The sequence below is a fragment of the Panthera tigris genome, chromosome B2 (genome assembly GCF_018350195.1).
Source record: "Panthera tigris isolate Pti1 chromosome B2, P.tigris_Pti1_mat1.1, whole genome shotgun sequence".
Classification (NCBI taxonomy): domain Eukaryota; kingdom Metazoa; phylum Chordata; class Mammalia; order Carnivora; family Felidae; genus Panthera; species Panthera tigris.
The window spans coordinates 100,078,944-100,098,282 of NC_056664.1; the positions used below are offsets into that span (position 1 = coordinate 100,078,944).

Genomic DNA, 19,339 nt, shown 5'->3' on the forward strand with positions numbered 1-19,339 from the left:
AGTGTTTTTTTTTAAAAAGGTGTTTCCAAAGTATCTTTAGTGCAGTACTGACTCAACTGAGCTAAGCAGATGGTGGGGAAAAGTTGCTAACTGAACAGAAGTAAAGACTTTCACAGAAGTAAGGCTGTGCAGACCTGGGGACCCACCTTCCTGCCGGGTTCAGTGACTATTCCCAGAAAATGTGAGATGCCCAACCACTGCAGGTCAGCAGATGATAACCTGTCCCAGGCACCCTCTTGGAAGGGCAGAACGTTGGCGGTGCGGGAAGGTGGGAGAAAAGTGGCTGGATACGGACAGGCAAGGGGCCCAGGGAAAGCATCAGTCTCTGGGGCGGGGTGGGGGGGATGTGGGAGTAGGAGAGCAGGCCCCCATAGTGAAGGAGCTGGTGGGTTTTGATTTCCTGTGTGTCATGACAGAGAACCCCCAAAGGTACCCAAGGGGGCAAGTAAAAGTGTGCCTGTGTGAGGGAAGACGGAGTCCCAAATGAGTGGCAGGATGGAGGGAGTGCAGGGGAGAGGAGGCTGGGGCAGTTTAAAGGACAGGTGTTTGAGGCTTGCCCAAGGGCAGTGTTGACACATGCCAGAAGGAATGAAAGTGGTGGCTCGGCGGGAAGAACATGTGTGACCAAAGTTTATCAATATATTAGCCGTGCGGAGTAAGACAGCATGCTTCTTCCAGCTCTTGGGGAGACAGGGCAGAGGGAGAAGCCGATGACCAGCTGTAATAACTGAAGAAATTACCAGGTGAGCTGGAAAAGGGCTCTCTGCTTCTGTCACGTTTAGACTGAACTGGTAATGAAGACGTTGAGTAAAAATGTCCTTTGAAGAAAAGGTAACAGTGAAAATGAATTTGCAGACATGGGCAGGGGCGAGACTAGACATGGGGGATGTGCAAAACAGAAGGGGCTATTTATTCAATCTGCTTTAGATCAAGGATTCATCTCTTTGGGTCCATGAAGAGGTGCCCAGGAAGTCCACAGACCTCCCGAAGTATCACACTGTATCTCTGTTTGTGTGTATGTGTGCACACACTTTTCTTGATGGAGGATTTCCCTAGCTTTAATCTGCTCTAAAAGGCCCCTAATCAGTAGGTTAAATGGTCTTAAGATCCTCAATATCATACGGAAAATTTCTCTCCTACCTGCTTGACAAATCTGCCATGTCAGAGCACATTAAGAATAAAGTGTTAAAACTGTATGTATTACAAAACTTAAGAACCAAGGAATATGGGGCACCTGAGTGGCTCATTTGATTAAGCGTCTGACTTTGGCTCAGGTCATGATCTCAGGGTTCATGGGTTTGATCCCCGCGTCAGGTTCTGTGCTGACGGCTCAGAGCCCGGAGCCTGCTTTGGATTCTGTTGTCTCCCTCTCTCTCTGCCCCTCCTCTGCTCACGCTCTGTCTCTCTCTCTCTCAAAAAACTAAAAAATAAACAAAATAATAGTTAAAAAAAAGAACCAAGGAATAGTCGCTCTCCTATCATCTTATCAAAATTAAGGTACATTATAACACTCTAAAGACCATTAACACTGGCAAATATATTTAACTTAAATATTTTAAATTGGCAATGCTAAAAGTACATTTAGAATTTTGCAAGTGCATTCCTTGCAAAAGGCTTACTGTGTATATAGTATTTTAATACGAAAGTACCTGGATCTTTAATATTCACAGCTAGATTCAAAGCCCTGCCAAAAAACAGTTATTAGAACTACTTTTAACAGTCATGACCCCTTTTCCCCCCAAAAGGATGTTATCAAGAACACTGTGCAATAATGAGTATAAATACATGACATGCCTGTTACTATAAATAAATATTGCACATTCTCCCAACCCATTTAATTACCATTCACCTAAAGCAGTGCAATTAAAAAACTGTTGAATTCTGAAAATGGGAAAAGCCCTCTTGTCTGTCTTAGGTAGTTTTACAATCTTAACAATAGACTTAATGAAGCCTTTTAAAACAAGGACGATTACATTAAAATGACCGGGGCATGTAAAAATTCATTACATAGATCCTCCTGCTGTCTGATGGATTAAATGCCTCATCACACCCTAGAGAGAAGAACAAAGAAAAAAGAAAAATCACAACTTTCTGAGCGAACATCTTATGCCTGAGATTTAATCCGGCCCCGTTAATCACTCAGGACCACTCTACACCCAAAGTGCAAAGGAGATATGCTTGCTATCAGATAAATTATGAAATGGCCCTAAGAGTGCTGTACAGCTTACTGAATACAAACTGACATTACAATCCACATCTTGATGATGCCAGACAACAATTATCCAAGTTGATACAGCTTTTTCCCTTGAGAAATGATAAGAGCTACAAAAACAATATCCACTCCCTGGGGAACCTTCAGGGACTGTTAGCACCCATTACCCTTAAGTACCCTCAGAGATAGCACCAACTGACAGTTTTGTTAAATTTATCTCTAAGTTGTTTTAAGTTTTTCTGTTACCATTATACATAGAATTGTTTCTTTGGCTTCATTTTCCACCTATTAGCTGCTAATATATAGAAATACAATTGATTGGGGTGCCTGGGTGGCTTGGTTGGTTGATGAACGTCAGACTCTTGATTTCAGCTCAGGTTATTATCTCAGGGCCGTGGGATGGAGCCCTGCATTGGCCTCCACACTATGCATGGAGCCTGCTTAAGATATTCTTTCTCTCTCTCTCTGCCCCTCTCGTGCTTTCTCTGAAAATAATATTAATAGTAATAATAATAATTGATCTGTGTATATTGACCTTGTATCCTATAACTTTATTAAGTTCACTTATTTGTTCTTTCTAGAAGTGGTTTTATACATTCCTTAGGATTTGTCTATGTAAACAGTCATGTCACTATAAGTAAAGAGAACTTTACTTCTTCCCATCCAGTCTGTGTGCCTTTCATTTCTTGTTCTTTCTCTATTCTCCTTCTTAAAGGACTACAATGGCTTGTTTCACAGGCAAGGAAACTCCTGCCACTGTGTTCCAGTTTGCTTCATGCCATTTTTGACCTTTGTAGAGCCATGAAGACTGCACCATGGGAAGCTGTGGCCTTACCAGAAAGATCTTGATCCCACCAAGCCATCCACAGAAAACAGAGGGCTTAGATTCAGAGCCTCAAACTTGAAGGAACAAGAATTTATAGTTGATTTCCTATAGTTCAATTACTTGTACCTCTCAAGATGCTGACACGTTAAAAAAAAAAAAAAAAAAAAAAAGACGAAGAAGAAAGAAAAGAAACACCCAAAGGAATTAATGAATTTTTGGACTTTAGAGCCAGAAGGGTCCTTACAGATTAAACCTCTCCTAACAAAAGTCAGGCTCAGCATGTCCAGCCAAAGCCAGCTGGAGGCAGACATAGAGTCTGCTATTCCAAACAGGACATGAATTGGGAGGGCACAGTCCTGGATTCTAGCCTTGAGTAGGTCAGGAATGTATTCCTGTCTATAGACTGTAAGTCGAAGAGTCTAGAGGAGATCTCAGATAATCTGAGTACTGGTCCAAGTAGATGGCATGACTTGGGCCCACGTGAATATGAGCATCTTTGTTGGACCTTTGCTAAGAGTGTACCCTAAACCAGGGCAAGATGACATTTTCCAGTACCTGGCCAATCTGTAGCTAGCTATTACTATTAAGAAATGAGTTAAAAAAAAAAAAAAAAAAAGAAAAGAAACAGAAATGAGTTTTCAGGGCAACTGTCTGCCTCAGTTGGTAGAGCATGTGACTCTTGATCTTGGGGTTGTAAGTTCGAGCCTCACTTTGGGTGTAAGGATTACTTAAAAATAAAATAAAATAAAATAAAATAAAATAAAGAAAGAAAGAAAAGAAATGAGCTTTCCTCTTCCTATCTGAATAAACTTACACTGAAATAAGTTAAAAACTAGGATCCTATCGAGCATCTCTGACCCTGTTTAAACCAACTGCTGAACATGATCATCTCATATCATCATAAAGCTCAGGTAACATCTTAGGGCTCACAGATAGCCCCTGGGGATCCTGCTAAATCTTCTCTTATATATTTTTTGTATTTTTCTCTTAGAAGAACTCGGCAGTCAGGAAAATCACCAGCCTGTGAGCAAGCCTATAATGTGTTCCCTCTTTGCTAACCAAGGGATGTTAATAAGGATGTCCTCGGAGTGCCTGGGTGGCTCGGTCAGCTGAGCATCTGACTTCGGCTCAGGTCATGATCCCGTAGTGGACAAGTTTGAGCCCCACGTCGGGCTCTGTGCTGACAGCTCAGAGCCTGGAGCCTGCTTCAGATTCTGTGTCTCCCTCTCTCTCTGCCCCTGCCCTGCTCATGCTCTGTCTCTGTCTAAAAAACAAATAAACATTAAAAGGAAAAAAATAAGGATGTCCTCAAATTAGCAAGCATTATTTCTGTCAATCAAATATATATATTTGAACAGCTGAAATTCTAGAACTTTCAGGAAGTCCAGTTCTTCAAATTTCCCCTCCTGTCACGTAAGGCCAAGCATTCTTACTCACCAATCACTTCTCTAAAATAACCATCAGTTGTCACTGCTAAAACAGAAGTTCCAAGAGGTCAGAAGTGTTTACTGACATCAGAATGAGGCCCCAACTGGACAAAATAGAAATGAGATAATAAAAGAGCATCACTCATGGCTCTTGGGTGTGTACTGGGCAAAGCTTATTTCACCAGAGAAGGGGAAGCTGAGAGGGTAGGAACCACCACACCAGCTACTTGCACTGGGGACAGGGCTGGGGCCTGCTTGGGAATATTACCTCATTTGACTAGCAGAAACTGTAGGGGGTGGGGGTAGATATAACCTCTTTAGCTCCTGAGGAAGCTAGTTAAGTAGATTGCCCAAGGTCAAACAACCAGTTAATGGCAGACTGGCAATTTGAATCCAGATTGATCTCTCTCTTTTTTTAAATTATTTTAAGTACATTTATTTATTTTGAGAGAAGAGAGAGTGAAAGCAAGCAGGGGAGGGGCAGAGAGAAAGAAAGAGATTCCCAAGCAGGCTCCATGCTGTCAGCACAGAGCCTGATGTGGAGCTTCACAAACGGTGAGATCATGACCTGAGCTGAAACCAAGAGTTGGATACTTAACTGACTGAGCCACCCAGGTGCCCTCCGATTGATCTCTCTTAAGTCCATCCTTTTAATTAATTTTATTATAAAAGTAATATAAACATATTAACAAACACTGAGACAAAAATCCCCATGATCCCATAACCCAAATACAATGTCAGCATTTTGGTATAATTTTTGAAGGCACTTCCCACACATGCATTGTGCTTTGCAGAACTGTGATCATCATATTCCACAATTTGGTATCCTGCTTTTTTCCTACTTAACAAGGTAGCCATCTAACTTATTTGACAAATTTTCTAATCATTTTCATTAATATATTATATTCCATGGGTAGACATGTCATAGTTTACATAATGAAATCTCAAACTGTGGAACATGGAGGTTCTTTCCAGTTTTGGGGGCAAAGCACGGTGTTATTTTGAGTATACCATGCTGCCTTCCTAAATATGTATGGTCACCACTGAACGTTTCGGATAGACAATGCCAATCAACAGATGATAAAAACTGTGATTAAAGGGGCGTCTGGGTGGCTCAGTCGGTTAAGCGTCCGACTTCAGCTCAGGTCATGCTCTTGTGGTTCGTGAGCTCAAGTCCCATGTTGGGATCTTGTGCTGACAGCTCAGAGCCTGGAGCCAGCTTTGGATTCTGTGCCTCCCTCTCTTTCTGCCCCTCCCCCACTCACGCTCTGTTTCTCTCGTCTCTCAAAAATGAATAAACGTTAAAAAAAATTTTTTTTTAAACCTGTGATTAAAATATTTTGAAAATGCCACCATCACTGAGCTCTTAGCCCTAGAGTCAAATAAATCTGATGAATGCTATTAATGAAGGGTGACCCAAAAATAACAAGTTAAAAAGAGCCACACTTCTGAAGCTCCAGAGAACATGTGCTGTGAATGGTTTATGCTCCACTTTCAGTTTCCCAAGAATGCCAACAAAAGAAGTTATCCTCACTAAAATCTAGATTTGGAAGAATGAAAATTCTTTGAAAACAAATCCGATCACCTGTCTGTGTCAGAGTGGTCAGAATTTACAAATGAGACCAACATGCTCACCCAGGGCTGTGTCATATTTCATAGTTAATTTGCTACTCAAAATGCCACACACCCATTTTTCTCAGGTCAAGTGAGCAACAGCAGAGCAGCTCTGAGTTTTCATCAAATAACCCTCTGAAGTAAAAGAAACAGCAATGTCAAACCCTGTGTAAATTTACTGAATTTATAAAGTATAAAGTATGGCTGTCATAAAAATTGCCTATGTTTGGGGGAGAGTAATATCCAAAACATTTGTGTGCCTCTGTGTGGACGTCTGCTTTGAAAACTTTATTAGGATCCGTGCCACCCAGTTTGACGTAGAAACAGCACACTTAAATGCCTGGAAGCATCTATCTGCTCCCCAGATATAGCACTAAAGATTACTGCTGATCAGGGAAAACTGAGTGCAAATGGAGAGAACTGGGTAATTCATTCCTACTCAGATGGGATATGCCACTTAATGACAACTTGACTACAGTCCATGCAAGATAATCTTCCAGCCTTTCACTGTACCCACAGTGGTTATTTAAAACCTAAACCTTCTTCTTCTTCATATCCCTAGCTCTCTCTACCCCACACTTAGACGGGAAGTTGTACTTCATCAGCCCCTAATGATATCCCTTTCCTCTGCAATGTTTAGCTAATCCTGCATTTCATCTTTCCTTTAGACTTCCCCTTCTCTTAGAAGTTAATCTGTTAACTCATGGGAATGTCAAACGGAATGTACAAATATCACCACTTTGGAAAACAATTTGGTATTTTTCAGTAAAGTTGAAGGTGCGCATACTCTAAGACTCCAAAATTCTTCTCTTATGCACTTATCCTAGAGAAACTGTTTGCAGCAGGATGCACATACAAGAATGTTCAAAGTAGCACTGTTTAAAATAGTGCAAAATTGGAAATGACCCAAATGTCCATTGAGCAGTGACTGAATACTGTCATAAAATGTGGTATGTTCATACAATGCAAGACCAGATAGCAGTGGAGATAAGTGAATTTCATGTATGTCACTTCATGCATCAACAGAGATGAATCTTTAAAAAGATCATCGATTGGGGTGCCTGGGTGGCTTAGTCAGTTAAGCATCCAACTCTTGATATCAGCTCAGGTTGTGATCTCACGGCTGTGGGATTAAGTCCCTGGTGGGCTCTATGCTGAGCGTGGGGCCTGCTTGGGATTTTCTCTCTCTCTCCCCCTCTTCCTCTCGTGCTCACACTCTCTTTCTCTCTCGCTCTCAAAATAAATATACATTAAAAAAAAAAAACCCAAAAACAATTGAAAAAAAAAAGCAATTGGTATAAGAATTCCACACACACATACATACACACACAGCCCAAGACAAATAAAACTTAATAATAGATTACATAGGGAAACATACTTACACAGAAAAGGCAGGAAATGACAAACACAAAATTCAGAACAGTGGTACCACAGAGAGGAGTATGGCCAGGGAGGAACACATAGGGATTTGCAAAATACTGGTGATATTCCAGTTCTCATGCTGCAGGATGGGTACCAGGTGTTGTATTTCTCTTACTCTCTCTTTCCCTCCATTCCACTCTCTGTGTATGCATATAATGGACACACACACACACACACACACACACACACTTCTTTGTATGCATATATATATTCCTTTGTAGACATCATCATCATCATCATCATCATCATCATCATCATCATCCATGTTACTCTGAGTCCTGGACCCACCTTCTTTAGTGCCTCCTTCCTGGCATTCTGACCCTGTGTGGAGCCCTCAGCTCAGACCTTTGTCTTAGACTTGAGTGCTTTCTCTGTCCAACTCCAATCAAACATGACGACCACTGAAGACCCAACATGGTGTCCTTTATTCTCTATACAGACTCACATGAGCATTCACCCAGGCCACCATTGATGGTCAGGTAAACTCTGTGGTAATGCCTCGCTCAGAAGGTGGTGTCAATTGCACTGCAGGGGGACCTGAAACACCACTCAGAGTGCAATGGCTCTTTGCTCTGTTACAGCAAGGAGTTCAAGGCAGTTCTAGCAGTGCTCGCCTCGATCTCCTACACTTGACCCAACCACAGGGTGTCTGTGTTCCTGGGAAGCTTATCAAGTTTCCCCCACTGCGTTACTGCTAACCGGCCCGACTTCCCCAAGCCACCCTTTCTTCCTTCCTCCAAAATAATTTCAATTCCACCCGTCTCTCAGACACCCAGGCTCCCAACCTTAACAATAGTTCTGCATCTTCTTACCTCTTTTAAGGGTGGGCTCTGAGATTACTTTTCTGCTCTAACTGCAGTTAGAAGACCTCTTCAGGAGCCCCTGATCTTGGTACCACGGCCTTAATTTAGACAAAATAAGAATGCTTATTGAATTTATTCTACTTAAGTAATGTTTAAGCTAAAAGTTTTACCTATTTCCTGCTCAAAAATCAAAACTGATAAATTATTTCAAAAGCAATTGAATTTGGCAAACAGTTGTTTTTGTTTTTAACACTGGTTTTTCTCCCTTATTTAAGCAGACTACTTGTGGAAAAAATACCGAAATTTTAACCACTGTCCTAGAGATCTGAGTTTAGGAGACTTGATTTTCTTCAGAAATGTTTCATACCATCTGCACTATAACATAAAAAAAAAAAATCTCCATTTTCACTTTAATGGGACAATTTTCATTTGATCAGAGAAAACATGCTAGGTGAGGAATGAATATGAAAAAAAATCACAAGAAAAGTCAGGAAAGGTTGGTTTATGCAAAGAGGTGCTGGGATACCGTGAAGCAAACCCTACCCTCAGCCCATGAGGGGCACGACACTATGATACAGTCAGGAGGCCGAGCTCCGTGGATGTCTCAACAGCGGATGCTGAATTCAGCGATAAACATCGGAACTGAAACACAGGTCTGAACTTCCAAGCCAGCGAAGGGGATTCCAAAGTGAAAGGTAACAACCTGACTCAGATCTGATTGTGGGAAAAGAGAAACAACAACAAAAAAAAGAGGCCCTTTGGAGAAAAGCATCAGAGTTGGCCCAAGTCCATCAATTTGGGCAAAGAGAGCTTTCGATAATCATGGAGCCAGGAGATACAGTGATATAAGAGAAAACACAAAACTCTGTCATTCGCCACTCGAATTTGAATAGAGATACAGCAATGGATACTTATGGGTTAAAGCATCAGGTAAAATACCAGCTGCCTAAATTTACATACAAACAAGCCGATGGCATGCAGTGATTTGGGCTTTTGCCCCCAAAAGAAAATATAAAACAATTTCTATATTCCAACAAAGAGCAAGTGATTTAAAAAAATTTTTAATGTTTATATATTTTTGAGAGAGACAGAGCATGAGCAGGGGAGGGGCAGAGAGAGAGGGTTTTTGAAAAAATTTTTTTAATGTTCAAAGAGCAAGTGATTTTATTTTATTTTTTTAAATTTTTTAATTTTTATATTTTTTTAAATATATGAAATTTATTGTCAAATTGGTTTCCATACAACACCCAGTGCTCATCCCAAAAGATGCCCTCTTCAATACCCATCACCTACCCTCCCCTCGCTCCCAAAAGAGCAAGTGATTTTAATCATGCTCTATGGTATTTACCCAAAGGAGCTGAAAACTTACATCTATGCAAAAACCTCTACACAGATGTTTATAGAGTGTCTTTATTCATAATTGCCAAAATTTAGAAGCAGCCAAAATGTTCTACAGGAGGTGAATGGATAAATAAACTGTGGTATATCCAGACAATAGAATATTATTCAGTGTTAAAAAGACATGAGCTACCAAGCCATGAAAAGACATGGAGAAAATTTAAATGCATATAACTAAGTGAAAGAAGTCAATCTGAAAAGGCTACATAGTGTAGGATTCCAAATACATGACATTGTGTAAAAGCCCACCACAGACACAGTAAATAAAGATCACTGGTTGCCAGAAGTTAGGGGCAAGGGAAGGATGGACAGGCAGAGCACAGAGGATTGTTAAGGAAGTGAAAATACTCAGTCTAATGGTGACTACACATGATTGCACATTTATCCAAGCCCATAGAGCATATAACACCAAGAGTGAACCCTAATGTAAACTATGGACTTGGGGTGATAATGATGTGTCTATGTAGGTTTATCAACTATAACAACTGTACCACTCTGGTGGGGATGTTGACACTAGGGGACACTGTGCATGTGTGGGGGCAGGCGTATATGGGAAATCTCTGGGCTTTCCCTTCAATTTTACTGTGAACTGCTCAAAAAAGTAAAGCCTATTAAAAAAAAAAACAAACCTGAAAAAACAAAAACCAAAAAACAAAACAACAACAACAAAAAACAAGTGCTTTTTCCTGTCTTGATACCTCTTACCCTGTTGGCTCTGAAATTGTTTCTGAAGCTTTTTCCTTCGAAAAACATTACATAACATCTTGTTGTTTCATTTACTACCTAGAAAACATGGAAGCCTAGCTATATTTTCCTCTAAGCCACTGTAAAAATAGAAGAAAGAAGTTACGGGGCATCTGGGTGGCTCAGTCAGTTAAGCGGCCAACTTTGGCGCAGGTCATGACCTCACGGTTCATGAGTTCGAGCCTCACGTCAGGCTCTGTGCTGACAGTTGGGAGCCTAGAGCCTGCTTCGGATTCTGTGTCTCCTTCTCTCTCTCTGCCCCTCCCCTGCTTGTGCTCTTTTTCTCTCAAAAATAAACAAACATTTTAAAGTTACATGATTGGCTAGTAGCCAATATTTATTAATACCAAATATGAGAAAATACAGTAAATATTATGGTAACTGTCAAAAGTCTTTCTGTTCTTCCAATTCATGGGTCATACACGAAAAACAGCACTCTTGACATTTTGTCAGTGAGGCCTCGCCCATCCCTAAAACTTCACTGTGGATCACCGTGAGGACTTCCAAACTTCGTGAGTAGGTTTCACAAGTTATTTCGTGTTCAATACCTGAGGGCTGTTCAAACTTTTCCCAATGATCAAATTTACTTTTTTTTCAATAAGCATCACCCTGATGCACCTCTCTGGTAAAGGAAACAATGTTTTTCTCCCTTATTTAATAACTGTATAATAGGCAAAGTTTTTTAAACTACTGCTTCCCATACCACCCGTTTAGGACTACTTTTCAGAACATTCCTCCAAAGATCAACAAAATCATCTCCCCAACACGCACGCACGCACGCATACACACACACACACACACACACACACACACACACACACACACACACACACACAGGTCCCATCTGTTTTAAATTACTGTGGCACTAAGTCTTGATGAAGAGCAGTAGAAAAAATAATGTCGTGGAAAGAAATGGAGCTTCCCTGGCCCATTCTTCTAGCCCAAGTCTCTGCCCCATGTCACACCTGGAAGTGACCCGATCCTTGGCCGGTACTGCCCGAAAGAAAGAGGGGACGACAAAAAGACATTTGGGACACTCCTGTGTCACCCTCCCTGCGCCCCGCGGCCCCCCTCAGACACTCACCACTGTTGCACCTCTTCCCTCGACCATCTGCCTCCTGCGCAGCCAGCATCACACGGCTCTTCGGTGGCACAGCAGGACTTACTCAGGCCCCTGAGGCCCACACACTCTTTCCACTACATCATGCTGCCTCGTGACTGACCCTGAAACCACCTCACTTGGTCTTGGCAGTCTTATGTGGAAGGACTATGCAAATAGATGAATTGTTGTCTCACCCCCTTCTTCTGTTAACACAAACGATCCACAGAGCATCCCACTTCCCTTCCCTCACTTTACACGCGGACTACACTCAGTCGTGGTATGTTTCACAACTTAATGAACACCCCTACATCTTCCAAGAAGCAGCCTTATGCACCCGACAGCGGGGCCTGCTCTTCGCAGACCACATAATCGGCAAAGGAGGCCTCTTTAGTAGAGGCTAACCCTAGAAACAAACATTAGGGCTCCACATCTGAATTCGGGCTTCTGGTCTCACCTCAAGAATCACCCACGGGCTAACACCCACAAGCGTGTTATGGAAAGCGGGGCTCAGAACTGACACCCGCTGACATCAGTGAGAACAACTGGGGACCTCTGCCCTCAAAGCTGTGAATAACCAAGCACCCTACCAACTCTCCCTTCCTGAGGCACTGCCCTATCTCAGGGCATTTTCACAGGACTGTCAGAGTAGATTATAGACACAGAGTACCTGGATGTCAGCAAAGCATCTGACAGTCAGTCATTCAAAGCATAGCTGAGTGAGATGGGAAACGCTGGGCCAAGTGACAGTTCAGTTTGAGGGCCTCAGAGGTAACTGAGCAACCACACCCAGGGGTGCTAACATCACAGAAGAGCAACACTGGCTTGGAGGGAGGTCCTCGCACAGTGGGGCTTTGTAGGTTTATCCCTGGTAACGTTTTCATCGAGATGTGCTTAAGGGGATCACAAATAATTCATGGCTGAGGGGACAATTAATGAGAGGAATGAACAGAGATTTGAAAACATTTCAACAGGCTGGAATACTGCCAAAACTGACCAAAACAACAACCAAAAAAGAACCCAAGGAATTAACAGAGATAAGGCCCTACTTTCAATGGTAAAAAATCATTTGTGCATATATAGGAGGGTGTCATCGCCTGCCCTACACCCTCTAATCTGCTTAGCTGGGAGGACTCAGCCCTATTCACAAGTTCTGCCATGGGCCCCTGACCCCAGGGTCTGAGTGGGTGAGGCTCCAGGCCTCAGATACACATCAGTGCTGTGACTCTTGACTTCAGACCGGGGGCTTCCTTTTACTCTCTGGTCTCAAGCTCCTATCTTGGGCCCTCCCCTGTTTTGGCAGTGGACTCTAACTCGTCTTTCTGGACTCAACTCTTTTCATCAGCTTCCTGGCTGGAGTCTCATCCCTGTACACCAGTGCTCCTATCTACCCCTTGGCCTGCTCAGCTGGCCAGTTCCTCTGCCAGACATCTGTCCATCTAGACTGCCACTGATGGAAGACTTTCTCCAGTTTTATGCCTCACCTAACTGTCTACGTCCTAAGTGCCCCCTGTTTGCTGCTGGTTACATCTCCATGAGCATGCCCCAGCCTGTGGATGTATCTGTTCTGTGAATCCCTATCTGGAATCTACTCGGGGTCCCAAGCTGATCCCATACCGCTACTGATAGAAACTTGGCTCTTCTATCTGGTAGGGGCAAAAGGTAGAGGTTGGAAGCAATTCGTATTTTAAAGTCTTAAGGATTTTTGTTGAACCCACGTTCAGTGCAAGCTGGAAGTGCAACAGAGTGGAGATGTGACCTTGATTCGCCTAAGGGTAACACATAATGATGCAGAAAACACGTGCATCTCACAAGATCCAACAGTCAGGGGTACAGTCCTTACCCTATGCTGGGCAAGTTACCTCGGAAGTACTGTTCGTGTCTGAGAGCTATGTTCTTAGAGAGACAATGATACAAAGGGGATACCTCCAGGGGGGTGCAACCAGAACAACGGGATTTCTGATATTAAGTAATGTGAGTACTTGTAAGAACCAGGGCTGCTGGCCGAGAAAAGGGGGATTTGCAGGGATGGAGTTCTCAGGTGCTTCGAGCTGCCACATGAAGGATGGCTGAGGGGCTTATATGGCGAGACAGCTTGGGGTCAGCCCCGGAAGAGGTGGACTGAAGCAGTAAGAGCTGGTGCCATCTCCGCTCCTGACTTGAGTGACCCTGTATCTTGGGCCTCAGTCTCCCCCTAAGACTGGAAGGCTATGATTTTGAAGGCTCCTCCCTGCTCTCAGAGCCCATGATTCTTCATCCTTACATCAACCCCAATCTGAGAAAGAACACAGGCATGGCTTTGCCTGTTCTGAGGCCTGGGAGACCAGATGGGCTCTTAGGTCTCCTGAGGGGCCCCTTCTAGGAAAATCAACCCCACTGAAATAATGTGTGAAACCAGTGGTAATAAGCTTTATGTTTCAGGAAATGAAAAATGTAGAAATTGTCAAAGAGAAGACAGAGGCAGAAAAATGTCCACTTCTCCTCCCCAAGACATTCACTTCCCAATCCCTGCAATCTGTGACTGTCCCCTCACACAGCATGATAGAGTATGATAAAGTTAAGGATCCTGGGAGGAGCAGTTTATCCTGGATTATCCAGTGAATTCTAAAAGCCATCACAGGCATCCTTACAAGTGGGATGCATGGGAGATGTGACACAGACACACACAGAAGAAGACAATTTGAAGGCGGAGGCAGGGACTGGAGTGATGTAGCCCCAAGTCAAGGGAATGCCTGTAGACACCAGGAGCTGAAAGAGGCAAGCAGTGGGGTTCCTCCAAAGCGTCTGGAGAGGATGCACCCGATACCCCAATAGTGGACTCTGACTCCTAAAATCATGACAGAATAAGTCTGTGGTTTTAAGCCATCAAGTTTGGGGTCACCTGCTATGGCAGCCACAGCAAACTAATACTAAGGTTTTCTGCTTGAACTTTTGTTGTAGCCCAGTGTGGGCAGTAATAACCTTCTTTAGGGGCAAAGCTTGAATTTTTATGTATTTTTGATGGCCTATCCCATACTATCTCAAAACAGGTGCAGCTCTGCTTTTAAAAGTGTTTAGGGGCAGTGACAAAGGTATCTTCTAAGCCATTCTTTACACATATTTTACTAATAATGTCTCCTTCACAGGAGACTGCAGCAGACAGTATGTCTATGCAAAAGGCAGACAACCAAATGATTCCAGCCTCTACCCAGCAGGCCTGGCTGCAGGGCAAGAGATTATGCAGCCCCTCGTGGCTACAGGAGAAAGCCTACAGAGTTGGGGGCGGGGGGCGGTCTTGCTTCTCCATTGTAATGCAGGCTGCTTTTCTCCCAGCAGTGTCCGGCTCCCCCCTTGCAGATGATGAACGCTACTAAGATGAGGACAAGAAAATGAACCCCAGCCTAGGGACAGGCCACAGAGTGTCCTGCAGGCCTCCCTCGGACTGCCATCCCCCATCCCGTAAGTCACTCTCAGGCTGTCACCCCACAGGCACCACCTGGTGGGACCAGGTCAGGTTTAAAGAGGCGGTTCCCCTTTAAGTTTCTAATTTCTTTTTGATCAAAACATCATTCCTATTTTTAAAACCGCACATACGGGTGAAAGTCCTTTAAATTTAGAGAAGAGAAAATGAAAGATGCGTATGAAATTACCAGTTAAATTACATGAGGCTGGTGATGATTCATTTGTCTTCTGCTCTTTTGGGCTTCAGTACAAGAGAACATCCACTGTGGAGTGGAAACAGAAGGGTGCTCCAGGTCTGAGTGCCACTTGTGGATCCTGTCACTTCTCGATGTGAGTCTTTGGGCAAATCACGTCACTTCTATTGAGCTGCATTTCCCTCACATGTAAAACAGAGCAACTGAGGAAGAGAACATGTGGCCTAGGACACTGGTGAGCCCCCGGGTGTTTATTCATGTTCAAGGGACAAATGAATTATGTGTTCTGCATCCAAGGCTAGACAATTCAACCCTAATGTTTGAACTCTTTCCTTGAATCACAACATAAATTTTTTTATCTGTAGCTCTCCCAATGGTCATCACTGCCTGCCTGAGTTCATAATGTCTAGCAAGAAGGATCTTTTTGATCTTGGAAATTCAAATTGGCAGAGGGCGTGTTGTTTCTTCTACAGCGGCAGTTTTACAAGCCAGAGATTTATATAAAAGAAAGTTGGTCAGTTATCATGGGTGATGCATAACAACTGCTTTTGGTGCACGACTAAAACTGTTTGCTCTTCAACCTAAAAGAGAACTCTGTGCAAGTTCCTCCCTCCCAAACAACCCCCTCCCTCGCACCCAAGCCATTCCCTTTTCCTGATCCCTGGTCACCCCCAGCCTTTCCTTGGGCATAGAGAGGCTGGTCTTTCCCCATGCCCAATCTCCTCCAAGAGAATGGGTCAATCTGTATGGAGGCTGGGGCAAGGCGTGGCTATGGGAGCCAACTGGGCATCCCATAGGCCCTGGGGCTGGCAACCCTAAGAGTGTGGATCAGAGAAGGCCAAAGAGGGGGAGGGTTCCATCTGTACACCTGGGCTGCCCTCTCCAGTCCCCACACCCACTTAAGGAGCCCTCCCACTCCATTCAGGAAGCAATGGCTTCTACAGAGGGCAGGAAGTTCTCTTGATGGCTGTTCTTCCCTCTTCCTCTTTACTCTTTCTGCCTCCTTATCGAAAACGTGCACAGTGAGACGCTACACCCTGACGCCTCCCCCATACGCATACGTTCTCCCTGAAGACACATCCTCATGCCTTCCCAGCGACCAGCATTCTCAAGCCTTGGGACTCCCCATGCAAGCACAGCTGACCTGTTGGCCCCTGGAAGTCCTATTCCTCTTACTAAAGAAAAATCTTGTCTTAATTAATCTTTCCACTCTTCTCAACCAGCTATGTAGGAATTGCATACACATGGCTTTAAAGCTTGGTTCCAGATGCAGTCTCAAATTCTGAACCCTCAATTGTTTAGTATCACTTTGTTTTTTGTTTTTTTTGTTTTTTGTTTGTTTTTTTTTTTACAGAAACTATCAGCTCCACAGTAAGAACCTAGGATATTGTTATGACTTCTCTTGGGACTTATTAAAACAAAAGAAATATTGAAAAATGGAGCAACTCTATGTACATTCTACATTTACAGATAAACACATTTCAAGGAATTCACTGGGGAGAAGGACATGTTCTAAAGCATTCTACTTTCTTTTCTTTTGCATGACAATTTTTACTTGGGGAGGCCACTCTATCAAACAGACAGCAGTATTTGTGGCCTATTTGTGGCCTGAAGGCAGTTATCTAAACCCTGCAAACAGCGGAATAGCAATACAGGAATTCTTGGTCTCACTGAGACTACAGAAAGGACGGGTCTCTCTCAAGGCAAGTGCCAAAACACCTTCAATTGTGCAGAACAAAGGCCATGCAGGAAATGTGGAAATCAAACCTCTCTCCTTAGCCCCTTGAAAGTCATTAGGAGCAAAGTGGATGTTATTTTAATCAAAGCCATTTAAATCATGATTTAAATTACCAAAAAAGATAAGCCAATTTAACCAGCTTTGCTTTTTAAAAAGTACATTTTTGTCCTTCTGACATAACCTGATTACACATTCTTTAAAATTCAGTTGAGTATGGGTTTTACTTTTAGAAGATAAACGGTATATATTTAAATCAGTGATTTATGTAAACCAAACTTGGAAGTGTATCCCTTAATAATTCGAGAAGATTCTCTGCAAAAACAAAAACAAAAACAGTATTACTGGTTCCCTTGTGCTCTTAATGCTCCTCCCTCTTTTATCTTTTGACTGTCTTTGCTTGCACGGAGACTTCATTCTTAAGAACTATCTATTCACTTGTCTGCTTGAGACTTTGTATTTTTGAAGAGAAAGCCAAGGAAGTCTTATCTCCATATAATGCTATTAACAAGCATGGTTTCCAAGATAAAACCTAGAGATGGAGAAGAGAAACATGATTTCTGGAATACACAGATTTTTTTACTCTGCCACTTACCAAAGTGGCTTTCAAGGACTCTTATTACCCCCTAATTTGGTTATGTGTCATTCATTCATGCCTGTAGTCAACCTTTTAAGAGGGCATTCTAGAAACCAGGCATTAGGTTTGGCACATGGAAGGATTCAGACCTGACAGAACTTACAGTTCAATAGGAACACAGATACCAGACAGTTATTGCACAAATAACTATACAACAATAGCTATGAAGAAGTGCATGGTAGCAGGGAAACCCCATCTAGAATGGGAGAGAGTGTCATGGAAGACTCCTCTAGAAGGTAACACTGCTTTTTTGTTACTCACAAAACTTCTTAAAAAGAGGTCACACAAATATATTGTCTCAAATAGTATCACTTCCAAGGTAAGGTAGGGTATGAGAAAAAGCAGCTCTGGAAACAGATATGATTAGGACCCTTACTATTACCATGGTGCCTCAAGCAACTCATGGTAAGGGATATGGCTGCCTCACAAGAGTGCTGTAATGGTCAAGTGTGATGCATAGAAAGCACTCAGTATGTAGTAAATGCTCAATAAACCATAGATAATAATAATTACAGACTTCATGTTGATTTAGCTTTGAGCTGTGACACATCAAGATAAAGCATATTTTACATTCATAGTTCTATCTTCACAAAAATGTTCAACTGAAAGAGAAAACTCAAAAATACATTTAGAAAAAAACACACCATGACTTCTGTAATTTTTTCTTTCTCGGGCTGGCCAACAGATATCACTTAATTATACAATGGAGGTACACTCTAGTCTAGATTCTTCTTGGCAGATACATAAACACAAGCAAAAAGAATAGTTTATACATCTGTGCTCAGCAGCCTTCTATCAGCATTAGAAAAAATTCTGGAATTGGAACTTTTGAATTAGAACTTTTAAAATAGTGAACTCCCCTAGGGTGGTTAAGTGTTTTCCAGGTCATTAGCTACATGACCGAGAGGGTACAACAGGCAGAGTCCTCTGCATGCAGCTCAAATTCCCGCAGTCCAAGAAGCATTTCCCACCTCACTTTTAGCTTCTCTCATTCTGAATTCCAGCAGTACTTACAAACACCCAACTCACACGGCAGGGTCCATCACGCTGCTCACTCCTTCATCAGATGCTCACTGCTGCCAGTGTTGTGCTTGAGGGTACATTCAACAGACAAGGCTGTGCCTTCAAGGAGCTCCCAACCCCCGGTGGGCCTTATTAAGCATCCTTCAGACTCGTGGCTAACAGCCCTTTATCCTTTTTGGTACAAAGCCCAAGTCAGAAAACAAGTATGTGTGGTTTGTGTTTTTAAGTTAAAAAATGAAGAATTTTACTTGATCCTGGAAAAGGGAGCATGTTACTAATGAGAAAAATGAGGCTCACATAGGAGAGAAGATTTGCCTAAGGTCTTAGACCAAGTGAACAGCAGAGCCAAAGCGAGAACCTAATTCATACCACTCGGGACTTCCCACCCCATTTACTGAACCCTCTTGTCTGCCTGGCATTGGGATGTACTGAGAACAGAATTAACAGACCCACCTCCTCCATTCGCTGGCCCTCCGGGATTCACCTCGGCTTGAGTGGCACAAGGCAGGGCAAGCCCTAAAACCTGGAACAGCTCCAGGCATCTCTTAAACTGTCCCCCAGGGTTCTGGCTATTATAGCTGGTCTGCACTACACCACCCTGAGGTGGCTCCTGGTACCCAAAGGCTCTGTGGCCCAGGAGGGCCGCAGTGCTGACCCCCCACCCCACTTATGGAGTGCCTTTGCCAGCCCCTGGCTTCCACAGCCAAAACGCAAGCACACCAGGATTTCAAGAAGGCTTCCCTCCAATCTAGCCCTGAGTAGAG

At 43.0% G+C, this 19,339-nt stretch overlaps 1 protein-coding gene across 13 annotated transcripts in view; it reads right to left on the reverse strand.

Annotated features, from left to right (window-relative positions):
- Nucleotides 1–19,339, reverse strand: part of FYN (FYN proto-oncogene, Src family tyrosine kinase) — a 214,454-nt gene that overhangs the window by 166,131 nt on the left and 28,984 nt on the right. For 2 of the 13 annotated variants that reach the window (XM_042987010.1, XM_042987007.1), the window contains 2 exons: nt 8,314–8,402; nt 4,476–4,569 (listed from right to left, as the gene is read on the reverse strand). The exons of 6 other annotated variants lie outside the window; for them this stretch is intronic. The gene's annotated coding sequence lies outside the window, so the exon portion shown is untranslated. Of the gene's footprint in view, nt 1–4,475; nt 4,570–8,313; nt 8,403–11,530; nt 11,714–12,215; nt 14,802–19,339 lie in introns of those variants that run through there. 5 more of the 13 variants (XM_042987009.1, XM_042987011.1, XM_007078722.3 and 2 more) reach the window with 5 other exon arrangements.